Source organism: Lactuca sativa, chromosome 2 (genome assembly GCF_002870075.4).
Source record: "Lactuca sativa cultivar Salinas chromosome 2, Lsat_Salinas_v11, whole genome shotgun sequence".
In the NCBI taxonomy this organism is placed as follows: Eukaryota; Viridiplantae; Streptophyta; class Magnoliopsida; order Asterales; family Asteraceae; genus Lactuca; species Lactuca sativa.
Genome location: NC_056624.2, coordinates 233,595,624 through 233,612,374, shown reverse-complemented (window position 1 = coordinate 233,612,374; position 16,751 = coordinate 233,595,624). Strand labels below are relative to the sequence as shown.

The following is a 16,751-nucleotide window of genomic DNA, read 5'->3' as shown; positions in this document are numbered from 1 at the left end:
AAAGTTTCCAACTTTATGGTTTTGCATGGCTATTAAGACCTTAGCATCAACAACCATAACTTATTTACACATTAAGACAACCTACATCATGCATGGAAAGAAACTAATGTCGAAGATCACATTTTTATGACTTAACATACCTTAAACATTTGAAATGACAACTCAACGTCTTGGAGTATTCCTTACTCACAAAGATCAAGATTAGGACAACAAGGTGCCAACTTTAACCAAAAACTGGATCTAAATGAAATACTCATAAAGGTTGGATCTGTATACCTCCAAAAGGTGCAAAAGGGAGTGTAGATGTTGGATCCAAGGTCTTGAGGGAAACTCTACAACTTCAATGCTCTTCCTTCACCTCCAAAAGCTCTAAGATGGCACCAAACACTACTAGAAAAACAGTCTTTTACGACGCTCATTGCGTGTCGTAAAAGGCTTAGACGACGCGCAAATGCGTGTCAAGGAAGGCCCTGTCATAAAGAGAGACGACGCGCATTTACGACGCTCATTTACGATGCACAGTTACGACGCGCGTTTACGACACGTAATGCGTATCAAGGAAGGCCCTGTCATAAAGGAAGACGACACGCATTCGCATGTCGTAACCTTACGACGTGCGTGTTAATGACACGCAATGCGTATCAAGAAAGCCCCTGTCAAGAAAGGCCATGTCATAAATGAAGATGACACAAATTTTTGCGTATCATAATTTTAAATGTTTAAAAAAATATATTTTTACTAATTTTCAAATTAAATTTGCATTTAATGTCTCATAATAGAAAATAAAATATCATATACAAAAAATATAATCCATTTCATAAAATTTAATGTCATACAAAATATCGTATACAAAAAATAGAATCCATTGCATAATATTTTATTACAAATTTGACATTTTTTTGTTTCCGTACTTTGACAATTTGTGCTGCTGCTGATTCCGGAGCCAATCCGCGACTCCATCAGTTGAAATTACAAGCCGCCCACCAGCAGAAGATAGATGAAGATCATGAATAAATAAAAGTTGTTAATAAAAAGAGGAATAAATTGAGTTTAATTACTAAACTAACCTTCACTTGTTTGACATGAGGAACTGGAATAATGAACTCCCCAACATCTCTATCTCCAATAGATCTTGAAAGGCATAACTCACCTCGCCAGCATTCTAAAGGACCAATCTATCATAAATATAAAAACATTGGTAAGTTAAGTAAAAATGTTGGTAAGTTAAGTAAGATCCCATTTAAGTTGTAGCATATGCAAGAACAATTTGACACTAGTCAAATGTGCTATCTATGGAACTCCAGAATAACATATTTTCTACGATGTAACAATAAATAAACCTATTCAATTAGTGAAATAATGGATCTGTGTTAAAGGAGATTCACTTTAGCAATATTTTCAAGTTCTTCCACAATATGATCAAGTTCCTGTGCCAACATCATACGATATCACTACTTGGACATATTAACATACTTTGACTTTCTTTTCAATCTTTCCAAGATTTTACTTATTAAGACATAATATTTTTTTTATAAAAAATGAGAATAATATCATACGCTTGCTTGCTGAATCAACTCCCTGCTCCAAAACTTTGAAGGATAAAAAAAAGACATAAAGTCCCTCCTGATCCTTATCATTAAATGCAATACAAATGACAGGAAACAAGAACAAACCTGCAAAGATGCATGCATTGAAAAATCAGGGACAAATTTTATAGTTGTGAATGATAAGTAACGTTTCAAGATTTGTGCTGATGAACCCATCCCTGCTCACTGTAAACAAGATTTGTGCTGATGAACCCATCCCTTCAAGCATGAGGGCAACCTGGTCAAAATAACCAAAGGCAGAGTCAGCAATATCATTATTATATAACTAAAAAGAAAAAAATAGAATTAAGAAATAAGAACACCGTTCACAAGGGGTTTTGTTTTTAACTTAAAACTAAGTCGTTTTGAGTTGTTCAAACTTCTAACTTCTAAACCTAGACTTAAGTACATAACAACACAAAAATCCACTTTTTCCTATGTAGAGAGAGATTGTGTGTGTGTATGTGAGAGAGAGAGAGAGAATACCATGAAGAGAAAGTTGTATCCCAACTCAAGAACATTACAAGAATACTTGACTGGTCATATTGACTTTATTAGCCAGGAGGCAAATTGTATCTGAGTTGTCAGAGTTTATGTCACGGAAAGGAGGAGGGAAGTTACGTTGTTCACCCAAATTCATGGCAAGACAGTTGGTAATAATACCATATTCTTTGTCAGACACCACGGTATGCAATGAGCCTATCTGTTTACAACAGTGGGTTTATGAGTTCCATCATATTATGAAAAGATATAAAAACAAAAAATTGTGACAGTGGGTTTAATTTGAAGCCCAAACCATCACTTCCAAGGCAAAATTTGGAAATTTGCGAAAAATGTCTCTTAAACTGCGCCTGATAAAGATATGAAATTTATGGCCTTCACGTATCATTGGCTTCCCTACAACACCATTTACTCCTACAACCATATACTAAAGAAGAGTATCATCAAGAAATTAAGTTGCATTAACATACCTTCTGAAGTCTCCCAAGCAACGCCTCTAACAAAAAGTTTTCTAACTGATGTTAACTTTAGAAAATTTAGAAGTTAACTTTCAAACTCATAACATAATGGCCATCTTTTTCATATCTTGGGCGAACACTGGAAATTAGAGAAATACTCATGAATTCATGATAACGTAATAAAATACATACCAACACATTGAGATATGTGACAAGCATTACAGACAAGACAACAAGCATGTCTTCTAAGTCCCTAAATCAAGATAACAAAATGGAAATTAGCCTCACCAACAATGAAAATACATCAACATTTTATCACATTAGAGGGTTTTGAATGTATTCATGACATAGCTAATGTTCAAGATAAAGATAACTACCCTAAAACATGGCTTTTACAGTAGAGCTGAACCAGTCCCTTCATATAAAATAGGAAAAAGAGTATTCACCACAAGAATTATGAGGATCACAACCTGCATAAGAAAGCAGGTCAATAATTCAGAATACCTGCATATACAATTTTATCATTTTTAGGTGTGATGGGAGCATGATAAGGACATGGACATTGGATGAATTTCAATAACAGATAACAATTTTTTTCTAGTAGTAGCCTTTCTTTTTCTCTATGGACTTTAGTAATTAGAAAAAAGTTCATTAAATCTAAACTAAAAGTGGAATTCTCACTAAAAGGTAGATTTTTTACTTGTTGGAAAAGCACCTGATCCTATTATGAAACTTACATCTGGGGAGACGCTTTGTGTCCCATACTTGTCATAACTAGGCAGAGGTCATGACTTATTTCGTCCAGTGTTTTCTTTGGCTTTTGATGTATAACCTGAATGGGATTAAAACTGATTAAAATAAAATCTTTAAAACCAGAAAAACTAAATTTTTATATAATAAAAGAAACTTTACCAGAAATGCTATAGCCTGTCGTATATGCTTCAATTCATCCCAAGCAGAAGCTGAATACTGCAGTCCTTTTGTTTAGCAAATAAGAATAGAAAATAGTGTTTGGCATGACGGAATTGAGGAAGAAATGGAATCGTTAATTCCATTCTAATGAAAGAAAATATCAGTCCAGAGTTACCTCATAAGTTGCATTAAAACACCAGTGGTCTAGTTCAGCCAATCCCGCTTTCACATACTCACCATTGCTAAACGAACAGCACTCACATCTCAAAAGTAGACTGCATTTTATAAAAAAATAAAAAAGCCCAAAGGCCCAAAATCATATTTTATATTCAAATCACAAAAGAATACACTCTACAAAAAATAAATATATACATGTTAAAGAATACACTCTTCAAGATTTATGTTTAATCCTGCAACATTTGGATGTCAACCTGTAAGTTATGCTGCTATGAGTAGCATTTTAGCTTAACAACAATTTTACCTGCAACAGATGCTGGGTAGGAAATGCTTTTGGAAGTCAAGTGGGGGGGGGGGGTGGGGGGGGGGGTATGACTCAGCAGCTGTTCCAGATATTTTTAATCCAAATATTGTAACTCAACAACATCCACCTACTTCCATGATGAACAACTCAAAGAAAGAGGATACCAAACCCTTGGTATTCAATGTGGTTGGGCTGCAATGTTTTGGTGCAAGAACATTTAGCAGGTAAGCATAAGCTTCTCCATCCTACACATGAAATCAAACTTACTGTTATTAAACATGAAAAAAGCATGATAAGGACATGGACATTGGATGAATTTCAATAACAGATAACAATTTTTTTCTAGTAGTAGCCTTTCTTTTTCTCTATGGACTTTAGTAATTAGAAAAAAGTTCATTAAATCTAAACTAAAAGTGGAATTCTCACTAAAAGGTAGATTTTTTACTTGTTGGAAAAGCACCTGATCCTATTATGAAACTTACATCTGGGGAGACGCTTTGTGTCCCATACTTGTCATAACTAGGCAGAGGTCATGACTTATTTCGTCCAGTGTTTTCTTTGGCTTTTGATGTATAACCTGAATGGGATTAAAACTGATTAAAATAAAATCTTTAAAACCAGAAAAACTAAATTTTTATATAATAAAAGAAACTTTACCAGAAATGCTATAGCCTGTCGTATATGCTTCAATTCATCCCAAGCAGAAGCTGAATACTGCAGTCCTTTTGTTTAGCAAATAAGAATAGAAAATAGTGTTTGGCATGACGGAATTGAGGAAGAAATGGAATCGTTAATTCCATTCTAATGAAAGAAAATATCAGTCCAGAGTTACCTCATAAGTTGCATTAAAACACCAGTGGTCTAGTTCAACCAATCCCGCTTTCACATACTCACCATTGCTAAACGAACAACACTCACATCTCAAAAGTAGACTGCATTTTATAAAAAAATAAAAAAGCCCAAAGGCCCAAAATCATATTTTATATTCAAATCACAAAAGAATACACTCTACAAAAAATAAATATATACATGTTAAAGAATACACTCTTCAAGATTTATGTTTAATCCTGCAACATTTGGATGTCAACCTGTAAGTTATGCTGCTATGAGTAGCATTTTAGCTTAACAACAATTTTACCTGCAACAGATGCTGGGTAGGAAATGCTTTTGGAAGTCAAGTGGGGGGGGGGGGGGGGTGGGGGTGGGGGTGGGGGTATGACTCAGCAGCTGTTCCAGATATTTTTAATCCAAATATTGTAACTCAACAACATCCACCTACTTCCATGATGAACAACTCAAAGAAAGAGGATACCAAACCCTTGGTATTCAATGTGGTTGGGCTGCAATGTTTTGGGGCAAGAACATTTAGCAGGTAAGCATAAGCTTCTCCATCCTACACATGAAATCAAACTTACTGTTATTAAACATGAAAAAAGCACAATGAAAAAGGGAGATTTACCTTGAGATCAAATGATAAATATTTAAAACTTATAAAATTTATCTTCAAGAAATTGACCAAATAAAATTCATTAACTTTTTACCTGTTTGAGTTGAAGTTCAGTCATGTTAAAGGAGAAAAGGTTATGATATGCTTCTCACAAAAACTTAAGCGACTCACCTTCCACTTAGGTATTGCAGGTGTTCATTTTGTTTTTGACTACCTCCTACTGTATCATGAAAAGAAGTTATAATAATCACTACAATTTCAAGAAAACATGGCATATAAGATAGTATATAACTCATGTCCTTGTCTACCGGGTCTTAAAAAAAACCTAGGAACAAGAAAAACAATAAAAAAAAGACGACCATCACTCCATTAAATCATAAAAAAAATATTAGAAAAAACTAGTTATACTTAAATATGTCACATATTAGAGAATATAACATTAGTTTGACTAGTTGGTTCTTGATTATAAGAAGTTATTCTTGTAGCCTAGTTGTATATACTAATAATTGGAAACCTTTTGCCTGCACTTGACAGGTAGCTTCCCAAACAACAACAACTTGTTCAGAGAATGAAACTAAAAGCAATGGTAACAGAGAGACCATGTTATCATATTCTATCCATGAACCAACCACTTCCCTTGTCACTATCAGTGAGGTACATTATGTTTACACTTTCTTGTATAAATGAGAAGTTAAAAGGACTTGCAAGAAATTCAGCTCCCCCTTCACCACATACGTTACTTCCATATAACCTGCCAAGAAAATACTCATAATTTGAATTTTTGACAAAAACAAAAAAAGGAAATATGAAACTTGTTTATGTGAAAAAATGTACTCATTTAACTTAAGAAGGTGTGCCCATAGGTATGATATTTCTTTTCCCAAATTCCTTGAAGGATCTAAAGTTCTAAACCAATAGCTGTAAGCTGAAATGGTGAAATCAAATTTTTTTCAGAGATGAGAAGTAGATGCAGGAAAAAAATGGAGGCATAAAGGAGAAATCGAAAATACCAGGTGAAATCGTAGATGCAGGAAAAACTCATAAGCCGTTTTTCTTGATTGAGAAGATGAAGTCGATAGATGAATGAGAAATTACGTTTCCTCTTATTTGTTGAAAGGCTGAAGAAATAGGGCAAGGTAGAAACATCCTTTTCATACCTTAGTGCAATTAGACCTAGGGGTTGCAAACCTGAGGAGTCTTAGTAGATGGAGTAGGGTTGAGGGGAGGTGGACCAGTGAGCCTGAGGAGTCGATATTGATGTAACGATGGTGATAGATAACTTTCTGTTCTTATGTGATGAGTATGAGAGTGATTAATAGACAGGTGTGTAGTACCCGATGTCGTAGTCTGAGGAGTCGCAGCACCAGTACGATGAAGGAGTCTTAGTTGCCGAACGACGCTGCAATCGAGAGTGAAGCAACTGGGTTGTAAGGTCTCCGATCAAAAAAGCCCTAGTTTTACCTATAACCATCGTGGTGTCTTCCTTCTTCTAAGCCACCCTCGTTGTCTTCTTCCTTCCCTTAAGCCACCTTCTGGAACCTAAGAGAGAGAGAGATGGAGATAGATCTTTGAATAAAGCCCTAGTCTTGATTTTGTGCTTTGGGACTCATAGACGCGCTTCTCCCTTCTCCTTTCGTCAAATCGGTTCCGCACCAGAGGTGCTTCCCCTTTCTCGATTGATTTCCATCATCGAGCCACCATGGCTGCTTGCGTTCCCATCTTCCTTGCTCGATAGATGACCCACGACCACCAGACCAAAACTCCCGCTACCTTCGTCATTCTAATTCCCCTTTTTCGATTTATCTGTAGGGAATAAGAAACAAACGATAATCAAGATTTGCATTCTTAATATTGAGACTTGAGAGTATAATACTGAATTAGGGCTTTTTCTGACAATTTCAACATCGAGTGGTAGATATGGTGGTTCCAGTGGGTAGAAGTAAATGAGCCTTGATCGATGTCAACGAACGGGGAAGAATCGGAGGCGGCAGTCGGAGTGCAAAGGAAAGAATCAAGCAACACTCGATGTAGGGAGGCGGAGGAAGACCGAAGAAGATTTTTGTGGTCAAAGAACACACTCAGAGCTAAAGAGGGGAAACAAGGAAGGAAGGCGGGTTTTCTAATTTTTTTATTTCCTTTTTCCCACTGCTAGTTGCTGAAGAGCGCGTTTGTAAAATTATAAAGCGACATATCTAAACGACACTCCTTTAACATAAGCACCCTCCGTGTTTTATTTGTGAGACACTAATTCTAGGGTACGCAAGAATGCGCGTCCAAAATTCTTTAAATTTCTAAAGATCTGACATTATTTTTAGGGCACGCCCTTTTGCGTATCATTAATCAGTGCGTGTCGTAAAAAGCGTGTCATTAAAGGTCTGTTTTCTAGTAGTGAAAAGATTCCTTAAGCTTCAAAATGCACTCACATACTTTAGCGTTTAGAAATAAGGAAGGAGGTTAGATTTAAGAGAGTGCATGAGGCCATAAAGATGTTTAAATGGGGTCTAAATCCTAAAAATTAGGGTTTGCACCCTGGCTACGTGTGACATCCCGAAATTTAGGTCATAGACTGCGAATGACTAAATTACAGTGAATCTCTTTGCAATTTAACTCATTGAGTTTTAGTGCATCTAATGTAAAATAAATGATTTCATTTCAAATATTATAAGATATCGGATGATACGTTACTTCCAAATGTGTAAATTGTCAACCGAATCAAACAGCTCAAACTGCAACACTAGTTAATGTGTATGAAAAACTGGAAATTCGTATTAAGCTGTTATGATCAAAACAAACATTAAAAACTTATAGTACATGTTCCCATGTTTCAAAAATATAAAGAATTTCCAAAACGGAGTTTGTATGCAAAATATACGACAATTTTAAGAAAACAGACGTTAAAACAATGATTTTCTTTAATCGCGTAAAACTGAATCGATCCGTTGAGGTACTTGCACACCTCCTATGGAAATTCCGAGGGCATTTTTGGAATCAGGCTATGACCTAATATTTATTTTCATACTCAAAATATTTTCAGCGAAAATATTTGCAAAAGTCGAAAAATCGAGTGTTACGGGTCATATAGACGCGAAACTTTAAACGCAATTTCCTGGAGTTCCATAACTCGAAAAATTAATCCATTTGGGTTTTTAGAATTCTTGAACCCGACTCTATCTAATGGCACTTTCGGAAAAATTTCTCGACATCCGGATCTCGATACACCCAATTATGTGTGTTTTGGGCAATTAAAGGAATCATGGCATTATGTGGGACCCATTAGGCTTATCAGAAGCAAAAATTTCCAGTTCATTTGTTTCGCTCTTACGTGACATCCCTCCCTCACCCTCTCCATATTTCGTGCACACTTCACCAAAAAGTACCAAGTAAGGTGTGGAAGTGTGGCTCTTATAGGGTTTGTGTAGACATGGTAGCTATAAATAGATGCACTTAGGACCTTGATCGTCACTGAAATTCATTGCTTCTTCTCCCAATCTCTCCCTCTATATCTCTCCCCACCTCACTCGGTTATAAACCACCACAACACCGCCATTACCCCACCATAAAACCACCACCCCAAACCACCATTGTATCTCCATCTTTTGGTTGAAACTACCCCAAACACCACCTCAGTACCTCTTCATTCTGCCTTCTCCTTCCCCTAATCGAGTTCTACTTAGAAAAAAGGAAGGGAAAAGTAGCAGCCACCTTGCTGCCACCACACTGCCACCACCAGACATCACCATCCCTAAACCATTGTTGCTACCGTTTTCGATCACCACAACCCTTTCCCTCATCCCTTTCGTCTTTCATGTTGCACATAAGCAAGAAAGAAGTATTAGAAGGCCACTGGAGCAGCCTCCTACCGTACGTCGCCACCTTACTGTCGATGCCATCGAAGATCACAACCACCACCGTCGGCCGTGCTGCTACTGCCTCCCTTGCACCGCAAGTTTCCTTGCACCACCATTTTCTTTTAAGATTTTGTTCCAGTCTATACTTACTTTATAAAAGCTAGTGCCTTATATTATACATGAATACCAACTATACTCGACTTTTATAAGCTCTACATAATGTTGGATTAATGTCTAAGTCCATAACTATATTTGGTATGTACTTGACCCGACCCGGCATGGTCCATTTGGGTTGCACTTCACCGACACAATTTATATGGATAATCTTTTGAGAATAGTATGTTTATGATTAATATTAATATATTATAAGTTCTAATATATTAATATGGAATCATATTATTTAATTAGTATTGATCAAGAATTAATTTATAATTAATTAAGTGATCAAAAGGAACTAATTAAATATGGACTCTTATATATATGGAATGGGCCAAGTTCATTTAGGTTGGGCTAAGCTTTCATGGATAGTCCATGGAGTGTTTAACCCATGGATCCTAGGAAATGAAAGGTCATGGGTATTAGGGTTTAACCCTAATCCTCCATACTATATAAAGATGTCTTTGGTTGGTGAAATTGGCACTAGTGTGAATAAACTAAAGAAGGGCTAGCCAATTTCACTAGAGAGAACCAAGTAATCATATTCTCTAAAGTATTCCAAGGTGTCTTGGTGATTTGTGATTCCACTTGAGGCTTCCACACTATTGGGGCTAAGCTCTTAAAGCTTGAAGACATCAAGCTACATCAAGAGGTATGTATTCTATCTTGTTACATTCATAGTTTTTGTATGCTAGATTAGGATAATACCTTGGATGTTCTTATTTGCATGTATAATAGAGAAAACATAGATCCAAGGTATTTAGGGTTGCATGTACACTTAGGAAGTGTTAGAATGCTCAAAACCCAACAGTGGTATCAGAGCCACGGGTTGTTTTCTGTTATATTGATGCAAATATTTTATTTTCAAAGTTGAAAAAAAAAGGAAAAAAAAACATGAAGTTCGTCAAATTTTAAGATAATTACTTGTTCTTGTGAAAAACTAATTATTTGTAAAATTTGAATAATTTGCTTTATGAGTTGAATTAGGTCAAATTTAATAAAAGATAAAATAATATGATTATTTTATTAGTTTTAAAAGTTTGATCTAAAGATTTTTATTTTTTGAAACCTCCATAAGTTATGGATTTGAAAAGGTTTTAAAAAAAATTGATTCAAAGTTTTTTTGGAGTTACAAAATTTGGTGTTAATGTTTTAAAGGATTACATAACTTAAGAATAAGTTATGGATCACCAAAAGTTTTTTGTGTTATCTTGTTTTATGAGTGAATTTGGATTAATGATGAAAATTATGTGATAGTTGGTTTTAATCCAAATTAATCTAAGAATTGATTCTAAAATGTGTTTTTGTAACTTGTCCTCAAGTTATATGAAAAGTCACATTTAAGAATCATAAAACTCATAAAAATTGGCAAAGGTTACAAAAATGAAGAGTCTAGTTCTAATTAAATGGTTTTATGACTCCATAACTTGTCCTCAAGTTATGGAGGACCAAGAGTCTCTTCATTTAATAAAATAAAATAAAATAAAAAAAAGGTGTAACCTTAATTAATTCCATAAGTTATAAAATAAAGAAAAGTTAATTCTTTTATTAGTTTAAAGTCTTCCATAACTTGTCCTCAAGTTATGGAACTTGAAGAGTTTTTGGATTAAAGCTACTTTAAACACATAAGTTATGGAATTAATTAGTTTTGAATAGTTTCAAAACTTGCCCTCAAGTTTTGGAATTTGTAAAGTTTTCTCTAATGAATACTTTAATTCCAAGTTAGCCCTTAGAATTTTAAAAGTTAAAATTCAACCCTTATACTTTATAATATTATAAGTTAATAATATATATATGTATAAGAGTAAAGTCAGTCTTACCGCTAGTACGCCTCATTCACGAAGCCGGTCTATAAGGTGGGTATAAGGTTGTTGCCTATAAAATGGCAACTTAATGGGTGTCCACTCTCACCCACCGCTTGCTTGACCGGTGGAGGGTCGTTAGCCGAACGGGTTTGACAGGACTATAATTCTCCCTTCATTAAAAGTATTAATGAAAATACTAAGTAACTAAACTTTTAATAATACCCAATCTTAGTTACTTAGGAAAAATGTGAATAAGGTGCTAATCCATGAAATTACACTTTACACTTTGTCTAAGTCGTTAGTGGAGCGTGTGTGGTTAACCGGCACACTAACTTGGACTTAACAAGGTAGGTAAAGGGTGACTTAATATTTATCATAGTATCGATGGAGCGTGTGTGGTTAACCGGCACATCGATTGAGGGGTAATTTATTAAGGGTACCAAGTGATTTGCATGGTTACTTCACACCTTGTTTTGTGATCCTCGGCATCCCAGTCACAAAACCTGAAGGGCACACTCGAGATTGAAACATGCCTTTGAAAAGTTCAATGAATCTCAAAGATCTAGGAGTTTCAAAACCAATTAAAACCTAATTATACATTTCGTTTATCTTGGTGGAAATTGGTGAATCGTCATTCACCTACCTTCAAATATTCTATAGCTTGGATTACGGCATACCTCTTCTAAGTTATAAAATAGTTTGTTGGGTCCTAGCCTTAATATTTCATATTGGGTGTCATATTAAGGACTTTAAATCAACTATCTTGAATATCTCCCAAAAGATGTCTGGTTTAGACACCTATGATCTTCCCAAATCTCTTGAAACAAGGTTTCCTAATGAAGATGATGTCCCATGGATATCATACTTCTTTCTCCTCCTCCAACTATTCTCCCTAACCCACAAGTTCTTGAAAAGTTTAAGGTCACTCAAGCCCTATTGGCAAGGCAAGGTCTAGGTGTGATCACATCTTGGAGATGTAGTCACATATTGACAAGCCGGGAGAGTTGGGTGTCAAAGTCTTGAGAAAGTTGGTGGTTCAATCACTTTCTAAGTCACATAGTGAGTTCCTTTGGGACACCTATGAAACAGACTATGACAAGACCCTTAATGATCTTATCTATTTTGCTAAGATCAACTTCCTAAAACTTTATGGACATTGACAATGATGATATTGGATATCTAGTAAAGCTCTCTCTTCCCAGTGGATAGGGATCGGCCATAGTCAACTCGGTTGACCAAATGGTAAAGAGAAAAGCTAAGTCTGTGATAGTCTCGTGTACCATTATCAAAGGGTCCATATGTTTATATTGCCAAAGAAAGGGGCATTGGTTGCGAAGCTGCTAAAATTTACCTAAGGATGTTAAAGTCAATAAGTTTGACTCTACTTCAGGTAAAGTCCACTATCTAACTCTGTTAAGTTTCTATTCTGAGATTCTTGATACATGATGTGACCGGGTCGCATGGTGATGGTTTAAGAATCAAAGGAATGTGAAGAAACTTAAAGGAAGAATATGCTGAATCTGATCGCATAGATGGATTTCTATCGCATAGTTTGAAAAATCGGATTCTTGAGCTACTTCTTAGGAGTTATGAGATATTGCTTAGGAATAGATAACAACAAGTTTTCATATGGATTGTAAGGATAGTTTTTCCGCAAAGTTTTAAAATAAAAGAAAATTTTTTGATTTTATTTATTTTAAAATATCCTTACAATGGCATTTGAGGAAAAATTGTTGCTTATATAATTCCGTTAAGAGCAAGAGTGGAAATATGAAATTGATTCTTTCATTTGTGGTAATGTCTAAATTTACCAAATAAGGAAAGGTTCTCATCATCCAAGGTTCAATTGGACCGGAACTTGGAATCATGCAAGTTGTATAGCATGATGAATGAGAACTTTCAAGTTTTGGAAAATTAAGACTAATTACTTGTTCACATGGATGTGTGAGTCAAGTAAAGGACTTAGGGATCGAGTACACATTCTTGTGCACTGATTAAGTCCACCACTAAAGATCGTTAAGAAGAATCAAATTAGGCAGAAGGATAAAAGTTTCTCATATCTGAAAAGATGGGAGAGTACTTTAGTATCAGTTTTGAGATCATCTTAATGATTAAGAAACCATATCAAAATTAGTTCTCTAAGGAAATCTTAGTGCATTCTTATGACTAAGAAGAGGAACTTGAATTGTTGAAATGGTTAAATCAAGAAGATGAGTCATACTTCGTTCCAATACAAGTCTTAGAGTCATACTCCAAGATTGTCATTTGAGTGACATGTCTTAAAGAAGGTTTAAAACACTTGTCAAATGGAAGAGTAAAAGTTTTCTACTCTTGTACATTTGAAATTGGTAAGTTGTGATGTTTTGGATAAAACAAAGACCAACTTAGGCCAATTGTGTGAAGTGTTTGTCTTGATTAGAATCCTCACTATCTCTTGGATATTTGACAAGGGAGTCTTATATGTCAAGAGGACAGTGGGAGTCTTAAAGGTCTTGAAAGTCTCAAGAAATAATCAAGAATAAAACCTGAAGTTCTTCGCTAGCACACGACTTGAGGTTTATAACCTATCGTGTTGACATATCTGTGCCCATTCCAGTTAAAGTTGGCTTTGCATATGAGTTCTTAGAGTTCTCATTTTGTTGCATAACAACTTGGAAGCAATGGCAGGCCCTTGAGCTGCCAGGTGGCAAGAAGTTAAGATTGAGTTCAATCCATATGGTTTTGGATTTGTCAGTATCTTTGTCTTGTGATTATGGTTTGAAAAATTCATATGGGTAGGAACTCATACACCATATAAATCTAAGTGTCATAAGGTTTCTCTCCGATTCATGAAAATGATGGTGAGGAAACGCTTTCACTAAGTAGATTTTACGAAGATATCAATTGTGTTATTTGCATTTTCAAAAGTCGTTAGTGGAGCGCGTGTGGTTAACCGGCACACTAACATGGACTTGTGAGAAATGGCAAATGCCTAAGCAATTGAGACCATGATTACGGTATCCCTTTTCATGGTTCTTGAAATTGCTTAGACACACAGGTGAGCTATCTACGGAAAGGGTGTATGAATCTAAATTTCAGACTGTCCAGCTGATTTCTGAGTACATGTCAAAGCTAGTGAGAGCATAAGTGTTATGCTAATAATCATCATGTTAGTGGGAGCATGATAATTATGATAAGTATTGCAAGTCAGCAATGTTAATTATAGAAAACAAAAGTTTCAATTGGGAAAAAGTTGTTTTGCTATAATTAAGGGAGAGGAAATTATGCTTCATCTCAAATCTATAAGCTTAGATCGTGAGGTTTTAATCATTTAGTCAAGGATATATATGAATTTCATGTTGGAATGGCTCAACATAAGGAAATTATGTATATGGGTCCATTATTTGCGTTCTAAAATTCGATTATGATTACGGCATCCCTTTTCATAATCTGAATTATGAGAACTTGGCAAATTGAAATGGAAATATTATAGCAAAAGACTGGTTTAGTCTTTATGTAAGACATCATGAATCGTGTCCCATATGCTTCGGATATAGGATCGATTACATATGCTATATTCATCCGTTCTAAAATTTTCCAAATGCCTGGGGCATTAAGAAGGGAAAAGGTTTAGAACTGGATATGACTAAAAGGATTAAACAATTGTCAAGGACAATCTAAGGTTTACCAAAGATTGGTTACTCAAGGACAATTGGAAGTATAGTGATAATTCTGGAAGGACCATATTGACATAATCTGTAAGGAGGCAACTCTTGTTCAGAAGTGATAGTCAAAATGGAATCTGGAAATGTTTCAAAGTTAGAATTTTCAATCTGTGTAAGATTAAGGAAACTTAATGCAAGAAGGATATTTCCAAGGAGTTGATCTCCTTTGGAATACTCTGTAATGATTGTTGCCAAGTCTTTATGACTTTGTGCATAATCATTACGAGAGGATCAATGCATATAAGTTTAGAATCTAACAGATTTCAGTAAATGGCATGAATTTGGAATTCTTGCATTTGCAGTAAGGATTTGGGAGTGTGAAAAGAGAATCATTGAAGTTATGTTCAATTGATCTAGTTCACAAAGTAAAGATCATAGACAAACATAGTATGCATACTTGGTGTATGGCATGACTAGTGTTTAGAAAACATAGTGTGCATGCTTGGAGCATGGGACAACTATTGTTTTAAATTCAAGAATAAAGTTGATAGCTGAAACAGTATACAATGAATAATGTGTAATCATATGGTGATAAATAAAAGGTGTTTTATTTATGTTCAAAGGGTTGATACCATATTGGATTCAATTATTATTGTGTTTTATTTTGCATGTTTTGACTTCCCGAATAAACTAGGTTATTCTTCCTGAATGACTAAGTTATTCAAACATCCACAGTCGGTCATATGTTGGAAGTAGATATGAATTAAGACTGTCATGGGTTGGCTTGTAGAGGTCTAAGGTGTTGGACAAAGGGCTACAACACTCATGAGTGCTCATAAGTTCTGAGTATTGGATTCAACCCGCGCTCATTGGAATCACTTCATGGATTTTATCACGAGTGATCGTGAGACGATAATATCTTATATTCTTCAAACCTAGAGATATGAGTTGTTACTATGAGTTGGTTGTACATTGATTGCACGAAAACGCATTTGGTAACTCGGTGCTATAAAACGTGCCTTTGTGTATGATTCAACAAGTAGTAGAACAAGCCATATGAGTCGAAGTTTATCCATTCCTTTTACCTTCGGGATAAAAGCGATATCTGTGGGCCCCTCGATGATTTGATGATGACAAATGGAAGTGCTCGGCCGGGCCAGGACTGATTTGATTCGTTCAATTAGTCAGTCGTCATAAATCGGAAATCGGGAAACAACAAATGGACAGAGAGAATGATTATAATCCATGTCTCAGTCCATATGATATCTAGAATGGAGGAATATATGATCCCTTATCTAATGGACAAGTTCGTTGACAAGATCAGAGTTCGACAGCAGCTTTAAGAGCTACGATTGCCAGTTAGGTTTGAAGTCATACGCAATAATAGTTTTAGACTTATCCAAGTGGGAGACTGTTGGATTAATGTCTAAGTCCATAACTATATTTGGTATGTACTTGACCCGACCCGGCATGGTCCATTTGGGTTGCACTTCACCGACACAATTTATATGGATAATCTTTTGAGAATAGTATGTTTATGATTAATATTAATATATTATAAGTTCTAATATATTAATATGGAATCATATTATTTAATTAGTATTGATCAAGAATTAATTTATAATTAATTAAGTGATCAAAAGGAACTAATTAAATATGGACTCTTATATATATGGAATGGGCCAAGTTCATTTAGGTTGGGCTAAGCTTTCATGGATAGTCCATGGAGTGTTTAACCCATGGATCCTAGGAAATGAAAGGTCATGGGTATTAGGGTTTAACCCTAATCCTCCATACTATATAAAGATGTCTTTGGTTGGTGAAATTGGCACTAGTGTGAATAAACTAAAGAAGGGCTAGCCAATTTCACTAGAGAGAACCAAGTAATCATATTCTCTAAAGTATTCCAAGGT

At 35.3% G+C, this 16,751-nt stretch overlaps 1 long non-coding RNA gene across 1 annotated transcript; it reads right to left on the bottom strand.

The window, feature by feature from the left end:
* Positions 1-1,725: 1,725 nt before the first annotated feature.
* On the bottom strand, positions 1,726-2,306 carry LOC122196812 (uncharacterized). Its single transcript, XR_006188902.2, has 2 exons — positions 2,073-2,306; positions 1,726-1,824 (listed from the first exon to the last, which is right to left on the bottom strand). It is a non-coding gene; the product is annotated as an uncharacterized LOC122196812 (long non-coding RNA).
* Between the last annotated feature and the right edge of the window lie 14,445 nt (positions 2,307-16,751).